At 42.0% G+C, this 10,014-nt stretch overlaps 1 non-coding gene across 1 annotated transcript; it reads left to right on the forward strand.

Annotated features, from left to right (window-relative positions):
- Positions 1–315: 315 nt before the first annotated feature.
- LOC131478803 (U6 spliceosomal RNA) lies at positions 316–422 on the forward strand. Its single transcript, XR_009244615.1, has one exon. It is a non-coding gene; the product is annotated as a U6 spliceosomal RNA (small nuclear RNA).
- The last annotated feature ends 9,592 nt before the right edge of the window (positions 423–10,014 follow it).

Genomic DNA, 10,014 nt, shown 5'->3' on the forward strand with positions numbered 1-10,014 from the left:
TCTGATGAACGTTGATGGTAAGATTCTCAACAATATCCTAGGCAATAGAATACAAAAAAAAAAAAAAAAAAAATCAGACAGATCATTCATTCAGATCAAGTAGGTTTCATCCAGGGAATGCAGGGATGGTTCAACATAAGGAAATTCATAAATGTGATACATCACATCCAAAAACTGAAGAAAAAAAAACCCATATAATAGTATCAATAGATGCAGAAACAGCCTTTGGCAAAATTCAACACCACTTCATGTTAAAAACACTAACCAGGTTGGGGATAGAAGGAACAATCCACAACCTAATCAAAGAAATATATGGTGCTTGTTTCGGCAGCACATATACTAAAATTGGAACAATACAGAGAAGATTAGCATGGCCCCTGCGCAAGGATGACACGCAAATTCGTGAAGCGTTCCATATTTTAAAAAAAAAGAAATATATGAAAAACCCAATGAGAGCATCATACTAAATGGAGAAAAACTAGACTCCTTCCCACTGAGATCTGGAACAAGACAAGTCTGCCCACTATCACCACTGCTATTCAACATAGACTTAGAGGTACTCGCTGAGGCCATAAGACAAAAAAAGAAATCAAAGGAATCCAAATGGGAAATGAAGAATTCAAGCTTTCACTATTTGCAGACTTCATGATGCTTTACATAGAAGAACCAAAAAACTCAATACAAAGAGACTCCTAGAACTCATACGAGAATTTGATAGGGAGGCAGGAGACAATATTAATGAACAAAAATCAACAGCCATAGTGTATGCAAACGGCCGCAAGATGAAAGAAGATCTAACCAACAAGTTACCATTCAAAATAACAGACAAAAGCATGAAGTATCTAGGAATAAATTTAACGAAAAGCGTAGGCAACCTTTTTGAAGAAAACTACAAAACACTTAAAAAAAATAGAACAAGACCTCAAAAGATGGAACAACATCCCATGTTCCTGGATAGGCAAAATTAATATCAAAATGTCTGTACTACAAAAACAATATATACATCCAATGCAATCCCAATCAAATTACCCACAACATTCTTCATTGATCTGGAAACAATGATACAAAGGTTTATCTGCAAACACAAAAAAACACACAAATAGCTAGAACTATCCTGAACAGCAGGACGTTACCAGGGGGAATCACAGTTCCAGATCTCTGGACATAATATAGGCAGTTGTTATCAAAACAACCTGGTACTGGCACAAAATTAGAGAGGGGGATCAATGGAACAGAATAGAAACAACAGAAAAAAACTCACACAGATACAGCCAAATAATCTTTGACAAAAAGACTAACGACAATATAGGCAAATGGGAAGGTCTGTCCAAGAAATGCTGTTGGGACAACTGGTTGATAACCTGCAAAAATAAAAAGATAGACCCACATCTCTCACCATACACCAAGATTTAATCTAAATGGATAAAAGACCTAAATCTAAATCCAGAAACCTTCAAACTTTTGGAAGAAAATGTTGGAAATACACTGCAACACTTAGGTGTAAGCCCCCACTTCCTAAACAGGACACCAAACGCAATAGTAATCAAGACCAGATTAAACAATTGGGATTTCATGAAACTAAGAAGCTTCTGTACAGCAAGGGAAACAATCAACAAAGTAAAAAAACAATCTGCAGAATGGGAGATCTTTGCACATGACATAGCAGATAGAGGGCTAATCTCTAGAATGTACAAAGATCTCCAGAGAAACCAAAACACCAAAAACAAACTGCTCAAGAAATGGGCATGGCAAATGGACAGACATTTCACAAAAGAACAAACCCAAATGGCAAATAAACATGAAAAAATGCTCAAGATCCTTGGCAATAAGGGAAATCCAAATGAAGACAACAATGAGGTACCACCTAACTCCAGTAAGGATGGCACACATACATAAAACCACAACACTTGCTGGCAAGGATGTGGGAAAAAGGGAACCCTTCTCCACTGCTGGTGGGAGTGCAGACTTGTACAGCCTCTATGGGAAATCAGTTTGGCGAATACTCAAACAACTGAAATTCAGCATACCATATAATCCAGCAATAGCACTCCTAGGGACATATCTGAAACATCCGCCACACAAGAAATCAACATGCACTCCTATGTTCATAACAGCAAATCTATCATTGCAAAAACATGGAAGCAACAAAAATGTCCATCAACAGAAGACTGGATGAGAAAGCTATGGTTCATCTACTCCATGGAATACTACTCAACTATTAAAAAAAAAAACAAAATGCAGTTCTTTGTGGCCAGATGGGCCAAACTGGAAACCATAATGCTAAGGGAAATGAGCCAATCCCAAAAGGTTAAATACCACATGTTTTCCTTAATTTAAGATGAAAAAATAACAATCTGAAAGATAGTACCTATCTATTGTAATATTATTTCTTTCTCTAACAACCTGTATCCAATGCAACAAGATAATCTGATGTAATCTATAAATCAACAATTAATGTTAGACTTCTTGTGATCTGCATGCAAAAACTGTAAAACCTAATACACTCTCAATACCGTATGTTACTCCATAACAGGGAGGGAATGCAGGGAAATCATCCAAAACCATAAAAAGAGTGAGGAAAAAATACAATATACCCTATCAAGATCAAATCTGGTAACTCATAGACAACAGACTCAAATCAGAACTGGAGAATAGTAAAGCTACTATAGTAAGGCATGTGGGGGAATTGGGAGTGATTTTGACAGCCTATTAACAGGAGGTCATGTGCGTGGAGCAGCAGGGGAGCACTCCAGAGTAGAGCAGGCGGAAAGGAGGAGGCTTGGATCCCGACCATGAAGACTCCCAGAACTTCACCACAGATTATCAATACGAGCAAACAAGGACTATATCACAACTGCCAGGGAGGCCACAGGTAATTGGATGCCCTCAGAGGCCGAGTACTCTGAGGTCACCCACCACCATCCTGAGCTTCCACAGGGGATGGAAGAAGTCCAATCACTACCATGCAGAAACCAACATCGTTGGAATGAGAACTAGAAGCCCTGAGCGGTCCACAGAAACAGAAGAGTAACAAACTTCCTTCAGGACCAGGGAGGAGAGCTTTGTCTGGTCCCAGCCTGGTTCTGGCTCTGGACCCCCATCCTTCCTCGCAATGACCATCGGGATCGCTCCGGAAACCCCTCAATACAAACATTTAAACAAACTAAAAAAAACCTAGAATAAATAAACAAACAACAACAAGTAAAGCTTAGAATCAGACAGGAAAGAGCTGGCGTGGATTTACTCATACCTCACTAGGTGGGACACAAAGATTAGTCATTCCTCACCATGGTGATGAGGATTTCTCTGCACACCCCTCCAAAAACAAAATGTTCTGCACCTTAGTTGTCGACAAATGTCTTGTTAGAGTTATAAGCTAGTCTAGATTATCCTAAAATCAGCCAAATCCAGCAAAATTATACTTCAACATAACAAACGGGTTAATACTAAAATGAAATAGACATGAACCACCAGAGTAGTACTCTATTGCCATTTTAAGATCTATAGCTGCCGGTTCTGTATATAAACTAAAACTGAAATGTCAATGAGCTAATCACAGGATGTGGTTAAGAACTTGTATTTTTTTTTCTTTTTTTTTTTTTTAACATACTGGATACTCAAAACCATGTCAATTCCATAATGTTGTAAATTGTTGTTGATGTTATGTTGGGGCTTTTAATTGGTTGGGATGATATTCTGCCAGCTCTACCTTCAGACCAGAAATGGTCTCCCCAAGAAACTGTTCAATTCATCTTGACAATAAGATGCTGAACTCTATGCTTGGTATATGTTTGCAAGAAAGAATCTTGATTGAATCTGAACTGTAATACTGCAACAAGGTGGAAGAATCCACCAAGGGGTAAGGGTATGGGGAGAGGTTGGGGAATTCCCAGAGCCTATGAAACTGTCACATAATGCAATATACTTAATAAAAATAAATAAATAAATGTATGAGTAAATAAATAAATAAATAAAATGTGAGTTCTTAACCACATTCTGTGACCACCTCATTGACATTTTAATTTTAGTTCATATACAACATATAATATAACATGCATAACATAACATGTTATACATAACATCATATCATCTTACATTAAAGCAAACGTGGTATCTAACCTTTTGGGATTGGCTCATTTCCCTTAGCATTATGGTTTCCAGTTGGGCCCATTTGGCCACATGGTAATGCATTTTGGTTTTTTGTTTGTTTGTTTGTTTGTTTTTTGTAATAGTTGAGTAGTATTCCATGGAGTAGATGAATCATAGCTTTCTTATCCAATCCTCTGCTGATGGGCATTTTGGCTGCTTCCATGTTTTTTACAATTACTGATTGTGCTGTTAGGAACATGGGGGTGCATGTTGATGTCTCATGAAATAGGTGTTTTGGATATATTCCTAGGAGTGCTATTGCTGGATCATATGGTATGTTGATTTTCAGTTGTTTGAATGTTCTCCATACCGATTTCCATAGAGGCTGTACCAGTCTGCAGTCCCACCAGCAGTGGAGTAGGATTCCCTTTTCCCCACAACCTAACCAACAAGTGTTGGTGGTGCTTTTTTTCATGTGGTCCAATTTACTGGAGTTAGGTGGTACCTCATTGTTGTCTTCATTTGGATTTCCCTTATTGCCAAGGAACTTGAGCATTTTTTCATATGTTTATTTGCCATTTGGGTTTGTTCTTTTGTGAAATGTCTGTCCGTTTCCCATGCCCATTTCTTGAGCAGTTTGTTTGTTTTTGGTGTTTTGGTTCCTCTGGAGATCTTTGTACATTCTAGAGATTAGCCCTCTAGCATCTATGTAGTGCGCAACAATCTTCTCCCATTCTGCAGGTTGATTTTTTACTTTGTTGATTGTTTCCCTTGCTGTACAGAGCTTCTTAGTTTGATGATGTTCCAATTGTTTATTCTGGTCTTGATTGCTATTGTGATTGGTGTCCTGTTTAGGAAGTGAGGGCTTACACCTAGATCTTGCAGAATATTTCCAACATTTTCTTCCAAAAGTTTGAAGGTTTCTGGATGTAGGTTTAGATCTTTTATCCATTTAGATTTGATCTTAGTGTATGGTGAGAGATGTGGGTCTATCTTTTTGTTTCTGCAGGCTATCAACCAGTTGTCCCAACAGCATTTCTTGGACAGACCTTCCCATTTACCTGGGTTGTCGTTAGTCCTTTTGTCAAAGATTATTTGGCTGTATCTGTGTGACATTCCTTCTGTTGTTTCTATTCTGCTCCATTGATCTTCTTTTCTGTCTTTGTACCAGTACCAGGCTGCTTTGATAACCACTGCCCTATATTATGTCCAGAGATCTGGAACTGTGATTCCCTCTGCTAACTTTCTGTTCTTCACGATAGTTCTAGCTATTTGTGTGTTTTTTTTGTGTTTGCAGATGAACCTTTCTATCATTGCTTCCAGTTCCATCAAAGATGAAAAAGGCAACCTAACAACAGACACCTCAACCTTTAGGAACATAATTAGAAACTGGTACAAAGCACTGTACTCCAACAAATCAGAAGACCACCAAGAAATGGAAAATTCTTAACGTTCAACCACCTGCCAAAACTTAGCTCAGAGGCAACAAACGACCTGAACAAACCCATAACTCAAGCAGAGATTGAATTAGTGATTGAAGACCTCCCAACAAAGAAAAGCCCAGGACCAGACAGCTTCATTACAGAATTCTACAAAACATTCTGAACAAAACTAACCCCAATCCTCTACAAACTCTTTAAAACAATAGAAAAGGATGTAACCCTTCCAAACTCATCTGTGAAGCCAACATTACCTTAATCCCAAAACCACAGAACCAACAGAGAAGGAAAACTACAGACCTATCTCTCTGATGAACATTGATGCTAAGATTCTCAACAAAATCCTAGCCAATAGAATAAAAAATAAAAATCAGAAATGGCCAGGCGGCATGGCCTGGTGGCTAAAGTCCTCACCTTGAATGAGCCAGGATCCCATATGTGCACCGATTCTAATCCCGCAAGCTCCAGTTCCCTTCCAGCTCCCTGGTTGTGGCCTGGGAAAGCAGTTGAGGATGGCCCAATGCCTTGGGAACCTGCACCCGCATCCGGAAGAGGTTTCAGCTTTCCGGCTTTGGATCGGCATGCACTGGCCATTGCGGCTCTCTTGGGGAGTGAATCATTGGACAGAAGATCTTCTTTTCTGTCTCTCTTCCTCTATATATATCTGACTTTGTAATAAAATAAATAAATCTTTAAAAAAAAGCAGATAGATTATTCATCCAGATCAAGTAGGATTCATCCCGGGGATGCAGCAAGGGTTCAACATAAGGAAATCCATAAATGTGATGCACCACATCCAAAAATTGCAAAACAAGAGCCACATGATAGTATCAATAAATGCAGAAAAAGCTTTCTACAAAATCCAACATCACTTCCTGCTAAAAACCCTAACCAAGGTAATCATAAAAGAAATAATCCACAACATAATCAAAGCAATATATGAAAAACCCAATGCCAGCATCATACTGAATGGAGAAAAATTAGAACCCTTCCCACTGAGATCTGGAACAAAACAAGGATGTCCACTATCTCCTCTGCTATTCAACATAGTCCTAGAGGTACTCGCTGAGGCCATAAGACAAGAAAAAGAAATCAAAGGAATTCAAATGTGAATCAAAGAAGTCAAGCTTTCACTATACACATATGACATGATTCTTTATGAAGATGAGCTAAGAGACTCAATACAGAGACTGCTAGAACGTATACAAGAATTTGGTAGAGTGGCAAGGTACAAAATTAATGAACAAAAATCAACAACCATAGTGTATCCAAACAACCCCAAGACGGAAGAAGATCTAACCAGCCAGATAGCATTCAAAATAACAGAGAAAAGTGTGACATATCTGGGAATAAATCGAGCCAAAAATGTAGGAGACCTATTTGAATAAATCTACGTACTATTTAAAAAAGAAATTGAACAAGACCTCAAAAGATGGAGTAACATCCCATGCTACTGAATAGGTAAAATCAGTATCATTAAAATTTCATTACTGCAAAAGCAGTATATACGTTCAGCACAATCCCACACAAATTGCCCAAAACATTCTTCATGGAACTGGAAACAATGATTCAAAAAATGTTTAATTCAATCTTTGAAAACCTATACTAGAAAGCTAGAGTTAGGGAGTGGGACTGCCTGGAAAGTCCAGGCCACAGTTCTTGCCAGTGACTGTCAGGGCAGTGGTTAGCCAGATTAGGCTGCACTATGACACTGATTAGTAAAAGAACCATGTCTGGGGCAGAGTCTCTGATTAACTTATGTCCTCACCCCTGTGGAACTGTACTACCCTCTGGTTTGCTTAATGTTTGTCATAGTGATAGGCCTGGCTAGGCTTGACCATAAACTCAATAACACTCATAGGACCTGGGGTTGCAAACAGGCTAGGTTGGCCTTGCTGCAGCTCCTGCAGGTGCACCCAAGAATTGGGTGTGGGATGGGCCAGACTGCAACATCTACCAGCACACACAAAGTCAAGACTGTGGCCTAGCACCTGACACACATGAGAGCTGGTCTTGGAATGGGCATGGTTACTAAACTGTGTCTCCCACGTGAGCGCAAGAGTCAGGGCTGAGTATAGGTTAGGCCAGGCAGGGCTGCTTCACTGGTTGACAAATTTGTGAGCTGTCTATGGCATAGACCAGACACCCTCCTAGTTAGAGTACACACTGGCATTTGTGGAGCCAAGCCATGGTGAAGGCCAAGCCATGCAAGGTTGCCATATTCAGCTAATTGCAAAAGCTCCATGTAAAGAGGTAGGCTGGGCATGCCTAGTATATAGCATCCGTTATTGATAACTTGGACTTGGGACAGGCTGGTCCAGGCAAGGCTGCAGCATCCAATGGAAAGGGCCAACACCATGCCCAACCATGTTGTAGCAACTAGTATCATGTGTAGAATGAGTACCAGCTGGAAGCAGGCCTGGTTGGACAGCAAAATGGACTCCCTTGCTTGAATTCAGTTCACCGTGTTGAGAGTGAGGGCTGTAATGGAGAGTGTGGAATGGGCTGGATATAGCTGCAGCATTTCTTGGAATGTATGTCGGCTGGGTCTGTGGGTGTCCCAGACTGGGTTTGGGGTAGACTCCAGCACGTGCTGGTGCTCATGAGACAAAGAATAGGTGTAGGATGCGTCGTGCTAGGTCTCAGCAACCACTGATCCACATGAGAACCATGTCTGGAGTGTGCTGTAGAGGAGCTGGCATGTAGCACCCACACGTAAGGGGCAGAATAGGTGTGGGCCAGTTTGGCAAGCCTGCTGCACCTACCAGTAAATGCTGGGACAGCACACAGGTCAAGTCAACCTAGGCCATGATACCACTGGTGTGTGTGAGATCTGAAATGGGAGGTACCTGGCAGAGGAGCTTGTCAGCCCTCTCTTAAAATACAGTTCTTGATGTTGAGTGTAAGAGCCAAAACTGGAGGCAGTATACACCCATCCGGTCATGGTACCCATCAGCGTACATACGGATCAGGTCTGGAGGCAGGTCAGCTGGGCCAATTGACAGCACCCACTGACTGGTGTGAGAACTAGCACAGGATGAGTTGGGTTATAACACCCACCAGTTCACATCAGAAATAGGACCAGGACCTAGGGCTGGCCAGTCTGGGCAAGGCTACAGTACCTGACAGCATGAGACAGAACAAGGGTAGCCCAGGATGAATCAGACTGCAGCATCTGCTGGTGAATGTTGAGGCAAGGCAGGCCATGCCAGACCCACTAGCACATGCAAGACTGGGCCAGGAGTGAGCTTGTTAGGGCGAATATAGGGGCTACTCTGCTAGGCCACTGCTCCCATGGTGAGTATGATAGCTGCAGCTAAGGGCTGAACAGGCTGGACAGGACTGCAAGATGGAAACTGAAAGAGCCAGGGCTGAATGTGGACGTCATAAGGAAACCATGGGCATGCCTCTGCTGTGCTGCAGCTCCAACCAGTGAATATGAGAAGAAGCAGGATTGGTCTGGCGGTGGGGGACAGTGCAGCACCACCCACTCACATATGTGTGGCCTGGATGGTTGGATCAGTTAGACTGAGCTAACCTGAAGACTACCATTGGTGTATTTCAAAGCTGGATGAGATATCAAACAGATTGGACATACCAGCAATTACAAGAACCTGGGGATAGGAGCAGGCCTAGTGAGGTTACTGGAAGTCAGCCCAATTAGACTACAGATCCTGCTGCTATGCATGAGGGCTTGATTGTGTGGTGCGCTGTGTTAGGCTTGCATGCAGCATCCATTTGTTTGCATATGAGATGTGGCTGGGAACAGGACTGATTGAGTAACTGCAACCATCATTGTGTGTGTAGGCTGATTGGGGATGACAGACTGAGCCAGACCCCTCATTGGCTGGCACACATAATAATCGCATCTGGAGTGACGCTGGAGAGGTTTCTTTAACCCCTCCCTCCAAGACTGGACCACTGGGCTCAAAACTCCAACCTTAGGGAAAACCACAGGATGTATGGGTTTGGCACTGTGTATTGCAAGAATAGATGTGTGCACCTCAGGCCCCTGGAGGTAGAATAAGCACCCTTCTTGCACTCAGTGATGAAAATGTGCAGAATCCTTCTCCCAGCATGGGAGGGGTGTCTGGCTCAGTCATGGTGGAGAGGCTGGGTTTGCACTCTGGCAAGCAATGGTTATTCGAGTTCTGGGAAGCTATGTGAGGGTGAAACAGAGGTGTCCATGCCTACCTCATGGTTGCACCTGGATGAATGTCCTAGCAGGCAAAGTGGAATCCTGGGACTAACACCATGGGAGCTCAGGTACAAGAAGTCTTCTACACTGAGTAGGTGTTCCATCGACAATCACAGTCAAATCCAGCTCTCCAGCTTAGAGCCACCAGTTAGAGAGCAGTGTCCCCTGGGTCCCTCCAAACAGCCTGCCTCTGAGCTGACCACCAGGATTGGCCTCCCTAGCAGCCACAAGGAATAGCAGAGGTTCACACAGGCAGGCTCTACCTCAGCTTTCCACCCACAAATTGAT

Source organism: Ochotona princeps, chromosome Y (genome assembly GCF_030435755.1).
Source record: "Ochotona princeps isolate mOchPri1 chromosome Y, mOchPri1.hap1, whole genome shotgun sequence".
Classification (NCBI taxonomy): Eukaryota; Metazoa; Chordata; class Mammalia; order Lagomorpha; family Ochotonidae; genus Ochotona; species Ochotona princeps.